Below are 16,004 nucleotides of genomic sequence, written 5' to 3'. Positions count from 1 at the left end.
TCAATTTTATAATGTAATGTGCCAAAATTACATATGCAAATCACACAATTGATTTAATAAATCGAACACTAAAGATGAAATGTTCAGCTCTTTGATTTATAACTAACACTTGGTAATGTTATGTAAAAAATTTCCTTTGAAGGCATAGTCTTAATCAAATAAATCAGACACTGCAAATCAGATTTTCACTTCTCTGTCTTTGATAAAGAAAACTTTGTGTATATATCAAATTATCATCATATATCAGATTTCTATTATCCCTGGGGATAGGGGATTAAGAACACTTACCACATGCTCCCTGTATGTCGTAGAAGGCAACTAAAAGTGGTGAGAGCGTGGGGCTGGAAATTCTCCTCTCCAATTTTACTTATCCAAAAGAAGGAACAAAGATTGGGGCCAAGTGAGTTTTCCCTCTAAGGCTTGGTCATCTGTTCTTGAACACTACCTTGCTAATGCAGGAAATAGCGAGTATGTATGGAAAAAATCTGTAAGATTCATTTCACACACTACAGATGAGACATTCACTTCTCTGTCATATACTAAAGAAAAAGCTTCCAAGGCATCCAATGATTCAGTTGCTTATTATAGTTCATACTCAGTTGACATCACTGTCAAATGATTAGTCTTTCCTGTGGAAAACTTCATAGTTTTTCATTTCTAAGAAGGATTGTTCATCAGAGAAATTTGTAATCATAAGTGTAAAGTACATATTCATTGCAACTTTGCTCTTTCATATCTAGCTTCCTCTCTGGCCAATCTATCTGTATGGTTATAGATGGATCTGCCTCTCCCTTTTCTACATCAACAGCGGTGTCCCTCAAGATTCTGTCCTACTCCCTACACTTTTTCTCTTTTTTTCAGCGATTTCCTCTCCTCTACAAATAATCCATTGCACTTATGTGCTGATGTCTCAACACTGCATTCATCCATAATCTTCAGTTCTGCTTCCTCTTCTCTCACTCAGTCTGCATCTTGTCTTGACACAGCTTCCTCATTAAACTCAAATTTGGACAGGATATCTCAGTTGGGTGCACAAAATCTTAAGCATAATGCCTCCAAGACCCAGTTTCTTCCCATCTCTTTATCGAAAATTCCTCACAACTCTCATGTGTCCTTTGATGGTTCTGTAATTCCACCTCTTGACTCTATGAACATACTTGATATTACAAGTAACATTCACTATTTTTGGAAACTCCACATAACAGGAATAGCTAAGTCTGCCTCTAAGGAACTGGATGTCCTGTTTAGATGTCAAAACTACTATTCTGAACAGCTGCTCCATCTGTACAAGGGATTGATTTGTCTTTGATGGAGTACTGCTCTCACATTTGGGTTGGTTCTAACTCTGCTTCCTTATTTGACAAAGTTGAATTGAAAGCAGTCCAACTTATAAACTGTCCCAGGGTAACTTCCAGACTTGATCCCCTTGCCCTATGCCACAATGTTAGTTCACTTTTCCTCTTTTATAGGTGTTTCTTTGGTTTTTGCTCCAGAGAACTGGCTGCGTGTGTGCCCACACCACTAGCTCAACCTTGCAATACTCGGCAAGTTGCTGCATCGCATGATTTTGTGTGGCCATCAGCAACTCAAGAGTGGGCCATTTTGACAACAGCTTCGTTCTCTGTACTTTGAAGCTTTGGAATTCACTACCTTCTCAAGTTTTTTTCTATAAGTTTAACCTGGCATATTTCAAAAGGCAGGTTTTTAACTTCCTTCATAATTCATAAATACTTTCCCTTGTCTTTTCCTTATCAGTTTCATAATTCTCTCAATATTTCAATTAAGGCCTGGCCTTGATTTGTACTTTTGTCCATAACTGGGACCTTAAAAACAAATCATCAGGGAATATTGAAGCTAAATCATGTTCAAACAGAATATTTTACAAATCTTAGGCAGTTTTTATACCCCACTTGTTCTCTTGCTTTATTACACAAGATGGTATATATGCATGAATTAGTCGTAGAATGGTGCTTCTTAATCATCTGTGTCCAGGGATGCTCAATTTACATGTATTTGACTTGTTCCATTTTTAGAATAACACACATGGTCCATTTACACATTTTTTAAGATTATGCAAGCTTGAGTTAGGAATAATATGATCATCATTATGCTGGCATTATTATGGTTTGGTATTGCCAGTGCCATGCAAGGAGTATGCTTATGCATAGTATGGACACAGTCTGTAGTCACTGAGTGGTTCAGTATTTCACACTGCAGTACTGTATACTGTGTATTAGACGTGTTGCCTCATGCATCATGCCACCAAAGTTCTCCTGGTATTGCTGGTGCTAAGAAACGTAAGGCCATCACTGTTGAGGTTAAAATGTGCTTAAACATTATGAAGAAAGTCAGTGAACATATGATATTTATTGTGCCTTTGGCCTTAGTGAATCTCCTTTGCAAACTCTTCCTGATATTGCAGAGAAGATTGAGGAAAGTGCTAAGAGTGGATCACTAAGACCTTGTATTCCTGAAGTTCAATTACGGAGAGAGAGGAAAATGTTGAGCACATGGAGTGAACATCAAACTCATCAAAATGTTCCCACCAGCATGCTTGTAATACAAGCAAAGGCCCAGAGTATATATGATGCCTCAGCAGGAGGAGGAGGAGTGAAGTCATTTCAAGCAAGTCTTGATTGGTTCACAAATTTTAGGAAATGCCACAATACCCACAACATCAAGTAGAGTGGTGAGGCTGATTCTACTAATGTTGTTAAAGCTGAAAATTTCATGGGAACCCTCAAGACCTTTATCAAGGAAGGTGCTTATTCTCGTGTGCAGATTTTTAATGTTGACAACACTGAATTAGTTTGGAACAGAATGCCTTCGAGAAAGTACATATCCCACAAAGAGAAGACTAAACTAGGATACAAAGCTGCCAAGGATCACCACATGCTGCTTGTGAGGGGACAATGCCAAAGGTGACTGCAAGCTTAAACCATTAATGGGCTACCACTCAGAAAATCCCAGAACTCTTAGGGGATACATGAAGCAATATCTGGATGTCTGTTATTTTCTAATCTGAAGAGGTAGGTAACTGGCAAAGTTTTTTGTGATTGTTTTGCTGCAAAGCTCTGTGCAGAGCTGAAGGAGTACAGTGCAATGGCAAATACAAGTCTCAGGATTCTCCTTCTTATCAATTATGCCCCTGGCCATCTATCTTCAATACAGCCACTGGACCAGGGATGGGTGATATCTGCTTTTAGTGCAAAGAATGACCAAGTGACTAAAAGGAATTCTGGAAGTTACTCACCATCAGGGATGCCATCATGATCATTGGTGAGGCTTGGAAGGAAATCACCAGAGTTTGTATGAATGGAGTGAAGCAAAAGCTTTGCCCTCAGTTTGTTTATGGATTCCATGGTTTTGATGTCTATACAGAAGAGTCAAAAAAGCATGAACACTTTGTGGAAATGGCAAAAAATTGTCAGTTTAAGGAGGGTGATGTGGAGGAGTTGCTAGAAATGCATAAGGAAGAGCTCTTAAATGAAGAGCTTTGTTGGTTGGAGAAAGAACTCCCGGAGGAGATGTTAGCAGAAGTAGGGAAAAAGCTTCCAAGGCATCCAATAATTTAATTGCTTATAATACTTCATACTCAGCTGACATCACTGTGAAATGACTAGTCTTTCCTGCAGAAAACTTCATGATAATTATTTTGTTTATTGTCTTTTTATATTTTGCAGTAAATTCCATGAAAATTAACCCAAAAGTATACTTATATGTGAACATATATACAGATATGACTCGGTGGCTACAGTGACCCACTGAGGAGTAAGCAAATGACCACAGCTCCAGACAGTAGTGTGGCAATTTTCCAAACCATAGAAATTTTGTCAAACAAGGTCCAATTCTGTTTTTTTCCCAAGCCATAGGAGGGTCCAAACTATAGATCTGTAGGTGAAAGATATTTCACTGTACTGTGATTGGACCAGTCTCTTCTTGATAGTCATCCACAGGGTTTCGTTTTAGGCATAATAAATCAAAAGGCAGTCTCTGTGTACCAAAGGAATAACTTTGTCCCACCTACCACTAATGGGATTCAAGATCTAATGCATCACATCCATGATTCTCCTGTTTAGTCACTCTACCAAGCCATTACTAGCTGGATGGTATGGCACAATGTTAATCTTGTGGACGCCATAAACCTTGCATACTTCACCCAGAATATCATTGCTGAATTCATTGTCATTATGAGACAATATTACCTTTGCTGTGGTATGTCTGTAAATAGAGTTCTTGTGAAATGCTCTTGGCACCCCAACTGCTGTTTTATCTCTTACAGGCACCAGTTTACAATAGCAAGAGAAATTGTCAATCATAACTAAGAGTTAGTGGTTATCATCCTCAGTGAGTTGCACTCCACTGAGTAAGTGTAAAGAAACCATGTCTCAAGGTTTATCCCAAACCTTCATGCACAAATGACACCTATCAACATATTTCCTGGGTCTTCCCCGAACAGAAGTTCTTAAGATGTACTTGTAGCATTTTATCCTAGTCATGAGGGGCACTGCCAGGAGAGTGATGAACAAGTTTCAGGATCTCTAGGACTAAGCAGTTTGGGACTTTGAGTGTGTGTCTGGTCCATACATTATCAATAATCTCCAGTTCCTTCAGAGGTTCTGTCTTTCTTCTTGATTGGAGGTCTGTCACCCCCCCCCCAAAAAAAAAAAAAAAAAGATGGATAATAGGCCCCAGAGGAAATGAATAATTGGCCCAAACTGGGGGTTCTGTAACTGCACAGTTGCCACCTCACCCACATTGAGCTTAGGGTAGGAGGGCACTATTGCTGCTATATGACAAGGTAAATGCATCTGCTTTATTTGCTTATCGCAGAGGTACTTAAATATGGGATTGTACTCCTGTGTGGTTACGTACCAATGGGGTAACTTCTCTTTGTGATTCCTGTTCATAATTAGATCATACAACAGCTAATGCCTCCAGTTCTATTACAGGATAATTAGACTTGGGTTTGGGAATGATTTAGACCTTTATCAGAAACATTAGTTGCTAAGGTGAAAGGTTCTAAAAAGAAAAAGGGGGGAATGAAAGAGCTTCCTTCAAGAGCTCAAATGCTTGTTGTTGTGGTTCAGTCTTCTCAAAACTTCTTACTCTGCTTCAATAGTTCCATTAATGGCAAAATTACCAATGAAAGGTCTATAAAATCTCGCACGTCCCATGAAAGACTGTACAAGTCTTAGGCATAAGGAAATTTTATACTGCTTGCACTTTATCATCACATTTAGTGCTGTTGTGTTCATTAATTACATTAACTAGAAACACAAGTTCCTTCTTCAAGAAGAAATGCTTTGATAACGTAATCTTGAGTCCTTCCTTGCCACAGTCACTTCATTAAGACAACCGTAGTCTGTGACAGGGCAAAAGGTTCCATCAGGCTTAAGAACAATTAGCAAGGTAACATTCCAAGGGCTTTGACTGGCCTCACTGATTCCATCTTTGAAAATTTTCAGAATAAACTGATCAGCTACAGTACAGAGAATGTGGCAAACAGTATGACTGAGTTTGGAAAAGTAAGTGAAAGGAGGAATTTGAGAGTAAATGTGAATAAGAGCACGGCTGTTAGGTTCAGTAGGGTTGGGGGACAAGTTAATTGGAATGTAAGTTTGAATGGGGAAAAACTGGAGGAAGTGAAGTGTTTTAGATATCTGGGGGTGGACTTAGCAGCAAACGGAGCCATGGAAGCAGAAGTGAGTCACAGGGTGGGGGAGGTGGTGAAGGTTCTGGGAGCAATGAAGAATCTGTGGAAGGAGATTGATGTTATCTTGGAGACCAAAAATGGGTACGTTTGAAGGAATAGTAGTTCCAGCAGTATTATATGGTTTGAGGCATGGGCTACAGTTAGGGTTGTATGGAGAGGGCAGATGTGTTGGAAATCAGATGTTTGAGGACAATATGTGGTATGAGGTGGTTTCATCAGATAAGTAATGAAAAGGTAAGAGAGATGTGTGGAAATAAAAAGAGTGTGGCTGAGAGAGCAGAAGAGGTTGTTTTGAAATGGTTTGGTCACATAGAGAGAATGAGTGGGGAAAGATTGACCAAAAGGATATATGTGTCAGAGGTGGAGGGAAAGAGAAGTGGGAGACCAAATATATATAGGAGAAAATGTTGTGGGGAAGAGAGTGGTGACAGTAAGTGAGCTTCGGAAGAAGACGTGTGAGTAAGTACCAGGAGGGACTGAGTACAGAATGGAAAAAGATGAGAACAACGGACGTAAGGGGAGTGGGGGAGGAATGGGATGTATTTAGGGAAGCAGTGATGGCTTGTGCAAAAGATGCTTGTGGCATGAGAAGCATGGGAGGTGGGCAGATTAGAAAGGGTAGTGAGTGGTGGGATGAAGAAGTAAGATTATTAGTGAAAGAGAAGAGAGAGGCATTTGGACGATTTTTGAAGGGAAACTATGCAAATGACAGGGAGTTGTATAAAAGAAAGAGGCAGAAGGTCAAGAGAAAAGTGCAAGAGGTGAAAAAGAGGGCAAATGAGAGTTGGGGTGAGAGAGTATCATTGAATTCTAGGGAAAATAAAAAGATGTTTTGGAAGGAGGTAAATAAAGTGCGTAAGACAAGGGAATCAATGGGAACTTCAGTGAAGGGGGCGAATGGGGAGGTGATAACAAGTAGTGGTGGTGTGAGAAAGAGATGGAGTGAGTATTTTGAAGGTTTGTTGAATGTGTTTGATGATAGAATGGCAGATATAGGGTGTTTTGGTCGAAGTGGTGTGCAAAGTGAGAGGGTTAGGGAAAATGATTTGGTAAACAGAGAAGAGGTAGTAAAAGCTTTGTGGAAGATGAAAGCCAGCAAGGCAGCGGGTTTGGATAGTATTGCAGTGAAATTTATTAAAAAAAGAGGTGACTGTATAGTTGAGTGGTAGGTAAGGTTATGTAATGTATGTATGACTCATGGTGAGGTGCCTGGGGATTGGCGGAATGCTTGCATAGTGCCATTGTACAAAGGCAAAGGGGATAAAAGTGTGCTCAAATTACAGAGGTATAAGTTTCTTGAGTATTCCTGCAAAATTTTATGGGAGGGTATTGATTGAGAGGGTGAAGGCATGTTCAGAGCATCAGATTGGGGAAGAGCAGTGTGGCTTCAGAAGTGGTAGAGGATGTGTGGATCAGGTGTTTGCTTTGAAGAATGTATTTGAGAAATACTTAGAAAAGCAAATGGGTTTCTATGTAGCATTTACGGATCTGGAGAAGGCATATGATAGGGTTGATAGAGATGCTCTATGGAAGGTATTAAGAATGTATGGTGTGGGGGCATGTTGTTAGAAGCAGTGAAAAGTTTTTATCGAGGATGTAAGGCATGTGTACGTGTAGGATGAGAGGAAAGTGATTGGTTCTCAGTGAATGTAGGTTTATGGCAGGGGTGTGTGATGTCTCCATGGTTGTTTAATTTGTTTATGGATGGAGTTGTTAGGGAGGTGAAAGCAAGAGTTTTGGAAAGAGGGGCAAGTATGCAGTCTGTTGTGGATGAGAGAGCTTGGGAAGTGAGTCAGTTGTTGTTTGCTGATGATACAGCGCTGGTGGCTGATTCATGTGAGAAACTGCAGAAGCTGGTGAGTGAGTTGGGTAAAGTGTGTGAAAGAAGAAAGCTGAGAGTAAATGTGAATAAGAGCAAGGTTATTAGGTACAATAGGGTTGAGGGACAAGTCAGTTGGAGGTAAGTTTGAATGGAGAAAAACTGGAGGAAGTGAAGTGTTTTAGATATCTGGGAGTGGATTTGGCAGCAGATGGAACCATGGAAGCGTAAGTGAATCATAGGGTGGGGGAGGGGGCGAAAGTTCTTGGAGAGTTCTAGAATGTGTGTAAGTCAAGAACATTATCTCGGAAAGCAAAAATGGGTATATTTGAAGAAATAGTGTTTCCAACAATGTTATATGGTTGCGAGGCATGGGCTATGGATAGAGTTGTGCGGAGGAGGGTAGATGTGCTGGAAATGAGATGTTTGAGGACAATATGTGGTGCAAGGTGGTTTGATCGAGTAAGTAATCATAGGGTAATAGAGATGTGTGGTAATAAAAAGAGTGTGGTTGAGAGAGCAGAAGAGGGTGTTTTGAAATGGTTTGGTCACATGTAGAGAATGAGTGAGCAAAGATTGACCATGAGGATATATATTCCACAGGCAGAGGGAACGAGGAGAAGTGGGAGACCAAACTGGAGGTGGAAATATGGAGTGAAAAAGATTTTGAGTGATTGGGGCCTGAACATGCAGGAGATAGGGAAGAAAGAATACTTCCCATGCATTCCTCACATGTCGTAGAAGGCGACTAAAGGGGACGGGAACGGGGGGGCCATAAACCCTCCCCTCCTTGTATTTTAACTTTCTAAAAGGGGAAACAGAAGAAGGAGTCATGCGGGGAGTGCTCATCCTCCTTGAAGGCTCAGATTGGGGTGTCTAAATGTGTGTGGATGTACCCAAGGTGATAAAAAAGGAGAGATAGGTAGTATGTTTGAGGAAAGGAACCTGGATGTTTTGGCTCTGAGTGAAACGAAGCTCAAGGGTAAAGGGGAAGAGTGGTTTGGGAATGTCTTGGGAGTAAAGTCAGGGGTTAGTGAGAGGACAAGAGCAAGGGAAGGAGTAGAACTACTCCTGAAACAGGAGTTTTGGGAGTATGTGATAGAGTGTAAGAAAGTAAACTCTAGATTGAGATGGGTAAAACTGAAAGTTGATGGAGAGAGATGGGTGATTATTGGTGCATATTCACCTGGGCATGAGAAGAAAGATCATGAGAGGCAAGTGTTTTGGGAGCAGCTGAATGAATGTGTTAGTGGTTTTGATGCACAAGACCTGGTTATAGTGGTGGGTGATTTGAATGCATAGGTGAGTAATGTGGCAGTTGAGGGAGTAATTGGTATACATGGGGTGTTCAGTGTTGTAAATGGAAATGGTGAAGAGCTTGTAGATTTATGTGCTGAAAAAGGACTGGTGAGTGGGAATACCTGGTTTAAAAAGCGAGATATACATAAGTATACTCTTATGAGTCCACGAGGAAAATGAAACACGAAAAGTTCCCAAGTGCACTTTCGTGTAATAATCACATCATCAGGGGAGACACAAGAGAGGAATATAACAGTCAGTTGATATACATCGAAGAGACGAAGCCATTTGGTAAACATGTGATTGTCCAAATGGCGTCCTAGCTTCGTCTCTTCGATGTATATCAACTGACTGTTATATTCCTCTCTTGTGTCTCCCCTGATGATGTGATTATTACACGAAAGTGCACTTGGGAACTTTTCGTGTTTCATTTTCCTCGTGGACTCATAGGAATATCTTGATCACGCGCAAAATTGTGATCCTTTCCAACATAAGTATACGTATGTAAGTAGGAGAGATGGCGAGAGAGCGTTATTGGATTATGTGTTAATTGATACGTGGGCGAAAGAGTGACTTTTGGATGTTAATGTGCTGAGAGGTGCAACTGGAGGGATGTCTGATCATTATCTTGTGGAAGTGAAGGTGAAAATGTGTAGGGGTTTTCAGAAAAGAAGAGAGAATGTTGGGGTGAAGAGAGTGGTGAGAGTAAGTGAGCTTGGGAAGGAGACTTGTGTGAGGAAGTACCAGGAGAGACTGAGTACAGAATGGAAAAAGGTGAGAACAAAGGAGGTAAGGGGAGTGGGGGAGGAATGGGATGTATTTAGGGAAGCAGTGATGGATTGCGCAAAAGATGCTTGTGGCATGAGAAGCGTGGGAGGTGGGTTGATTAGAAAGGGTAGTGAATGGTGGGATGAAGAAGTAAGATTATTAGTAAAAGAGAAGAGAGAGGCATTTGATTTTGGCAGGGAAAAAATGCAAATGAGTGGGAGATGTATAAAAGAAAGAGACAGGAGGTCAAGAGAAAGGTGCAAGAGGTGAAAAAGAGGGCAAATGAGAATTGGGGTGAGAGAGTATCATTAAATTTTAGGGAGAATAAAAAGATGTTTTGGAAGGAGGTAAATAATGTGCGTAATACAAGGGAACAAATGGGAACATCAGTGAAGGGGGCGAATGGGGAGTGAGTATTTTGAAGGTCTGTTGAATGTGTTTGATGATAGAGTGGCAGATATAGGGTGTTTTGGTCGAGGTGGTGTGCAAAGTGAGAACGTTAGGGAAAATGACTTGGTAAACAGAGAAGAGGTAGTAAAAGCTTTGGGGAAGATTAAAGCCAGCAAGGCAGCGGGTTTGGATGGTATTGCAGTGGAATTTATTAAAAAAGGGGGTGACTGGTTGGTAAGGTTATTTAATGTATGTATGATTCATGGTGAGTTGCCTGAGGATTGGCAGAATGCTTGCATAGTGCCATTGCACAAAGGCAAAGGGGATAAGAGTGAGTGCTCAAATTACAGAGGTATAAGTTTGTTGAGTATTCCTGGTAAATTATATGGGAGGGTATTGATTGAGAGGGGGAAGGCATGTACAGAGCATCAGATTGGGGAAGAGCAGTGTGGTTTCAGAAGTGGTAGAGGATGTGTGGATCAGGTGTTTGCTATGAAGAATGTATGTGAGAAATACTTAGAAAAGCAAATGGATTTGTATGTAGCATTTATGGATCTGGAGAAGGCATATGATAGAGTTGATAGAGATGCTCTGTGGAAGGTATTAAGAATATATGGTGTGGGAGGCAAGTTGTTAGAAGCAGTGAAAAGTTTTTATCGAGGATGTAAGGCATGTGTACGTGTAGGAAGAGAGGAAAGTGATTGGTTCTCAGTGAATGTAGGTTTGCAGCAGGGGTGTGTGATGTCTCCATGGTTGTTTAATTTATTTATGGATGGGGTTGTTAGGGAGGTGAATGCAAGAGTTTTGGAAAGGGGGAAGTATGCAGTCTGTTGTGGATGAGAGAGCTTGGGAAGTGAGTCAGTTGTTGTTCGCTGATGATACAGTGCTGGTGGCTGATTCGTGTGAGAAACTACAGAAACTAGTGATCGAGTTTGGTAAAGTGTGTGAAAGAAGAAAGTTGAGAGTAAATGTGAATAAAAGTAACATTATTAGGCACAGTAGGGTTGAAGGTCAAGTAAACTGGGAGGTAAGTTTGAATGGAGAAAAACTGGAGGAAGTGAAGTGTTTTAGATATCTGGGAGTGGATTTGGCAGCGGATGGAACCATGGAAGTGGAAGTGAATCATAGGGTGGGGGAGGGGGCGAAAATTCTGGGAGAATTGAAGAATGTGTGGAAGTCGAGAACATTATCTCGGAAAGCAAAAATGGGTGTGTTTGAGGGAATAGTGGTTCCAACAAAGTTTTATGGTTGTGAGGCATGGGCTATGGATAGAGTTGTGTGCAGGAGAGTGGATGTGCTGGAAATTAGATGTTTGAGGACAATATGTGGTGTGAGGTGGTTTGATCAAGTAAGTAATATTAGGGTAAGAGAGATGTGTGGTAATAAAAAGAGTGTGGTTGAGAGAGCAGAAGAGGGTGTTTTGAAATGGTTTGGTCACATGGAGATAATGAGTGAGGAAAGATTGACCAAAAGGATATATGTGTCAGAGGTGGAGGGAACAAGGAGAAGTGGGAGACCAAATTGGAGGTGGAAAGATGGAGTGAGAAAGCTTTTGAGTGATCGGGGCCTGAACATGCAGGAGGGTGAAAGGCGTGCAAGGAATAGAGTGAATTGGAACGATGTGGTATACAGGGGTCGACGTGCTGTCAATGGATTGAACCAGGGCATGTGAAGCGTCTGGGGTAAACCATGGAAAGATCTGTGGGGCCTGGATGCGGAAAGGGAGCTGTGGTTTCGGTGCATTATTACATGACAGCTAGAGACTGAGTGTGAACGAATGGGGCCTTTGGTGTCTTCCTAGCGCTATTTCGCACACATGAGGGGGGAGGGTGTTGTTTTCCATGTGTGGCGGGGTGGTGATGGGAGTGAAGAAAGGTAGACAGTATGAATTATGTACATGGGTATATATGTATATGTCTGTATCTGTATATATATATATGTATACATCAAGATGTATAGGTATGTAGATGTGCTGTGTGTGTTCGTGTATGTATATACACGTTTATGTGGGTGGGTTGGGCCATTCTTTCATCTGTTTCCATGCGCAGGGATATATATATATATATATATATATATATATATATATATATATATCTATCTGCGCAAGGAAACAGGGATATATATATATATATATATATATATATATATATATATATATATATATATATATATATATATATATATATTCCCTGGGGATAGGGGAGAAAGAATACTTCCCACGTATTCCCTGCGTGTCGTAGAAGGCGACTAAAAGGGAAGGGAGCGGGGGGCTGGAAATCCTTCCCTCTCGTTTTTTTTTTTTTTTTTTTTTTTTTTTAATTTTCCAAAAGAAGGAACAGAGAAGAGGTCCAGGTGAGGATATTCCCTCAAAGGCCCAGTCCTCTGTTCTTAACGCTACCTCGCTATCGCGGGAAATAGTGAATAGTATGAAAAAAAAAAAAAAAAATATATATATATATATATATATATATATATATATATATATATATATTTTTTTTTTTTTTTTTTGCTTTGTCGCTTTCTCCCGCGTTTGTGAGGTAGCGCAAGGAAACAGACGAAAGAAATGGCCCAACCCACCCCCATACACATGTATATACATACATCCACACACGCAAATATACATACCTACACAGCTTTCCATGGTTTACCCCAGACGCTTCACATGCCTTGATTCAATCCACTGACAGCACGTCAACCCCGGTATACCACATCGCTCCAATTCACTCTATTCCTTGCCCTCCTTTCACCCTCCTGGATGTTCAGGCCCCGATCACACAAAATCTTTTTCACTCCATCTTTCCACCTCCAATTTGGTCTCCCTCTTCTCCTCGTTCCCTCCACCTCTGACACATATATCCTCTTGGTCAATCTTTCCTCACTCATTCTCTCCATGTGCCCAAACCATTTCAAAACACCCTCTTCTGCTCTCTCAACCACGCTCTTTTTATTTCCACACATCTCTCCTAGCCTTACGTTACTTACTCGATCAAACCACCTCACACCACACATTGTCCTCAAACATCTCATTTCCAGCACATCCATCCTCCTGCGCACAACTCTATCCATAGCCCACGCCTCGCAACCATACAACATTGTTGGAACCACTATTCCTTCAAACATACCCATTTTTGCTTTCCGAGATAATGTTCTCGACTTCCACACATTCTTCAAGGCTCCCAGAATTTTCGCCCCCTCCCCCACCCTATGATCCACTTCCGCTTCCATGGTTCCATCCGCTGCCAGATCCACTCCCAGATATCTAAAACACTTCACTTCCTCCAGTTTTTCTCCATTCAAACTCACCTCCCAATTGACTTGACCCTCAACCCTACTGTACCTAATAACCTTGCTCTTACTCACATTTACTCTTAACTTTCTTCTTTCACACACTTTACCAAACTCAGTCACCAGTTTCTGCAGTTTCTCACATGAATCAGCCACCAGCGCTGTATCATCAGCGAACAACAACTGACTCACTTCCCAAGCTCTCTCATCCCCAACAGACTTCATACTTGCCCCTCTTTCCAAAACTCTTGCATTCACCTCCCTAACAACCCCATCCATAAACAAATTAAACAACCATGGAGACATCACACACCCCTGCCGCAAACCTACATTCACTGAGAACCAATCACTTTCCTCTCTTCCTACACGTACACATGCCTTACATCCTCGATAAAAACTTTTCACTGCTTCTAACAACTTGCCTCCCACACCATATATTCTTAATACCTTCCACAGAGCATCTTTATCAACTCTATCATATGCCTTCTCCAGATCCATAAATGCTACATACAAATCCATTTGCTTTTCTAAGTATTTCTCACATACATTCTTCAAAGCAAACACCTGATCCACACATCCTCTACCACTTCTGAAACCACACTGCTCTTCCCCAATCTGATGCTCTGTACATGCCTTCACCCTCTCAATCAATACCCTCCCATATAATTTACCAGGAATACTCAACAAGCTTATACCTCTGTAATTTGAGCACTCACTCTTATCCCCTTTGCCTTTGTACAATGGCACTATGCACGCATTCCGCCAATCCTCAGGCACCTCACTATGAGTCATACATACATTAAATAACCTTACCAACCAGTCAACAATATAGTCACCCCTTTTTAAATAAATTCCACTGCAATACCATCCAAACCTGCTGCCTTGCCGGCTTTCATCTTCCGCAAAGCTTTTACTACCTCTTCTCTGTTTACCAAATCATTTTCCCTAACCCTCTCACTTTGCACACCACCTCGACCAAAACACCCTATATCTGCCACTCTATCATCAAACACATTCAACAAACCTTCAAAATACTCACTCCATCTCCTTCTCACATCACCACTACTTGTTATCACCTCCCCATCTGCGCCCTTCACTGAAGTTCCCATTTGCTCCCTTGTCTTACGCACTTTATTTACCTCCTTCCAGAACATCTTTTTATTCTCCCTAAAATTTAATGATACTCTCTCACCCCAACTCTCATTTGCCCTTTTTTTCACCTCTTGCACCTTTCTCTTGACCTCCTGTCTCTTTCTTTTATACATCTCCCACTCAATTGCATTTTTTCCCTGCAAAAATCGTCCAAATGCCTCTCTCTTCTCTTTCACTAATACTCTTACTTCTTCATCCCACCACTCACTACCCTTTCTTATCAACCCACCTCCCACTCTTCTCATGCTACAAGCATCTTTTGCGCAATCCATCACTGATTCCCTAAATACATCCCATTCCTCCCCCAATCCCCTTACTTCCATTGTTCTCACCTTTTTCCATTCTGTACTCAGTCTTTCCTGGTACTTCCTCACACAAGTCTCCTTCCCAAGCTCACTTACTCTCACCACCCTCTTCACCCCATATATATATATATATATATATATATATATATATATATATATATATATATATATATATATTATCCCTGGGGATAGGGGAGAAAGAATACTTCCCACGTATTCCCTGCGTGTCGTAGAAGGCGACTAAAAGGGGAGGGAGCGGGGGGGCTGGAAATCCTCCCCTCTCACTTTTTTTTTTTTTTAATTTTCCAAAAGAGGGAATAGAGAAGGGGCCCAGGTGAGGATATTCCCTCAAGGGCCCAGTCCTCTGTTCTCAACGCTACCTCGCTAATGCGGGAAATGGCGAATAGTATGAAAAAAAGAAAGAAAGATATATATATATATATATATATATATATATATATATATATATATATATATATATATATATATTTTTTTTTTGCTTTGTCGCTGTCTCCCACGTTTGCGAGGTAGCGCAAGGAAACAGACAAAAGAAATGGCCCAACCCACCCCCATACACATGTATATACATACGTCCACACACGCAAATATACATACCTACACAGCTTTCCATGGTTTACCCCAGACGCTTCACATGCCCTGTTTCAATCCACTGACAGCACGTCAACCCCGGTATACCACATCGATCCAATTCACTCTATTCCATGCCCTCCTTTCACCCTCCTGCATGTTCAGGCCCCGATCACACAAAATCTTTTTCACTTCATCTTTCCACCTCCAATTTGGTCTCCCACTTCTCCTCGTTCCCTCCACCTCCGACACATATATCCTCTTGGTCAATCTTTCCTCACTCATTCTCTCCATGTGCCCAAACCATTTCAAAACACCCTCTTCTGCTCTCTCAACCACACTCTTTTTATTTCCACACATCTCTCTTACCCTTACGTTACTTACTCGATCAAACCACCTCACACCACACATTGTCCTCAAACATCTCATTTCCAGCACATCCATCCTCCTGTGCACAACTCTATCCATAGCCCACGCCTCGCAACCATACAACATTGTTGGAACCACTATTCCTCCAAACATACCCATTTTTGCTTTCCGAGATAATGTTCTCAACTTCCACACATTCTTCAAGGCTCCCAGGATTTTCGCCCCCTCCCCCACCCTATGATCCACTTCCGCTTCCATGGTTCCATCCGCTGCCAGATCCACTCCCAGATATCTAAAACACTTTACTTCCTCC

At 41.2% G+C, this 16,004-nt stretch overlaps 1 protein-coding gene across 1 annotated transcript in view; it reads left to right on the top strand.

Moving 5' to 3' along the window:
* The window catches only part of LOC139760195 (dnaJ homolog subfamily C member 10-like), a 590,762-nt gene that overhangs the window by 533,479 nt on the left and 41,279 nt on the right, over nt 1–16,004 (top strand). The gene's annotated exons all lie outside the window — the stretch shown is intronic.

The sequence above is a fragment of the Panulirus ornatus genome, chromosome 35 (assembly GCF_036320965.1).
Source record: "Panulirus ornatus isolate Po-2019 chromosome 35, ASM3632096v1, whole genome shotgun sequence".
Classification (NCBI taxonomy): domain Eukaryota; kingdom Metazoa; phylum Arthropoda; class Malacostraca; order Decapoda; family Palinuridae; genus Panulirus; species Panulirus ornatus.
This window is presented reverse-complemented; position numbering and strand designations above follow the sequence as displayed.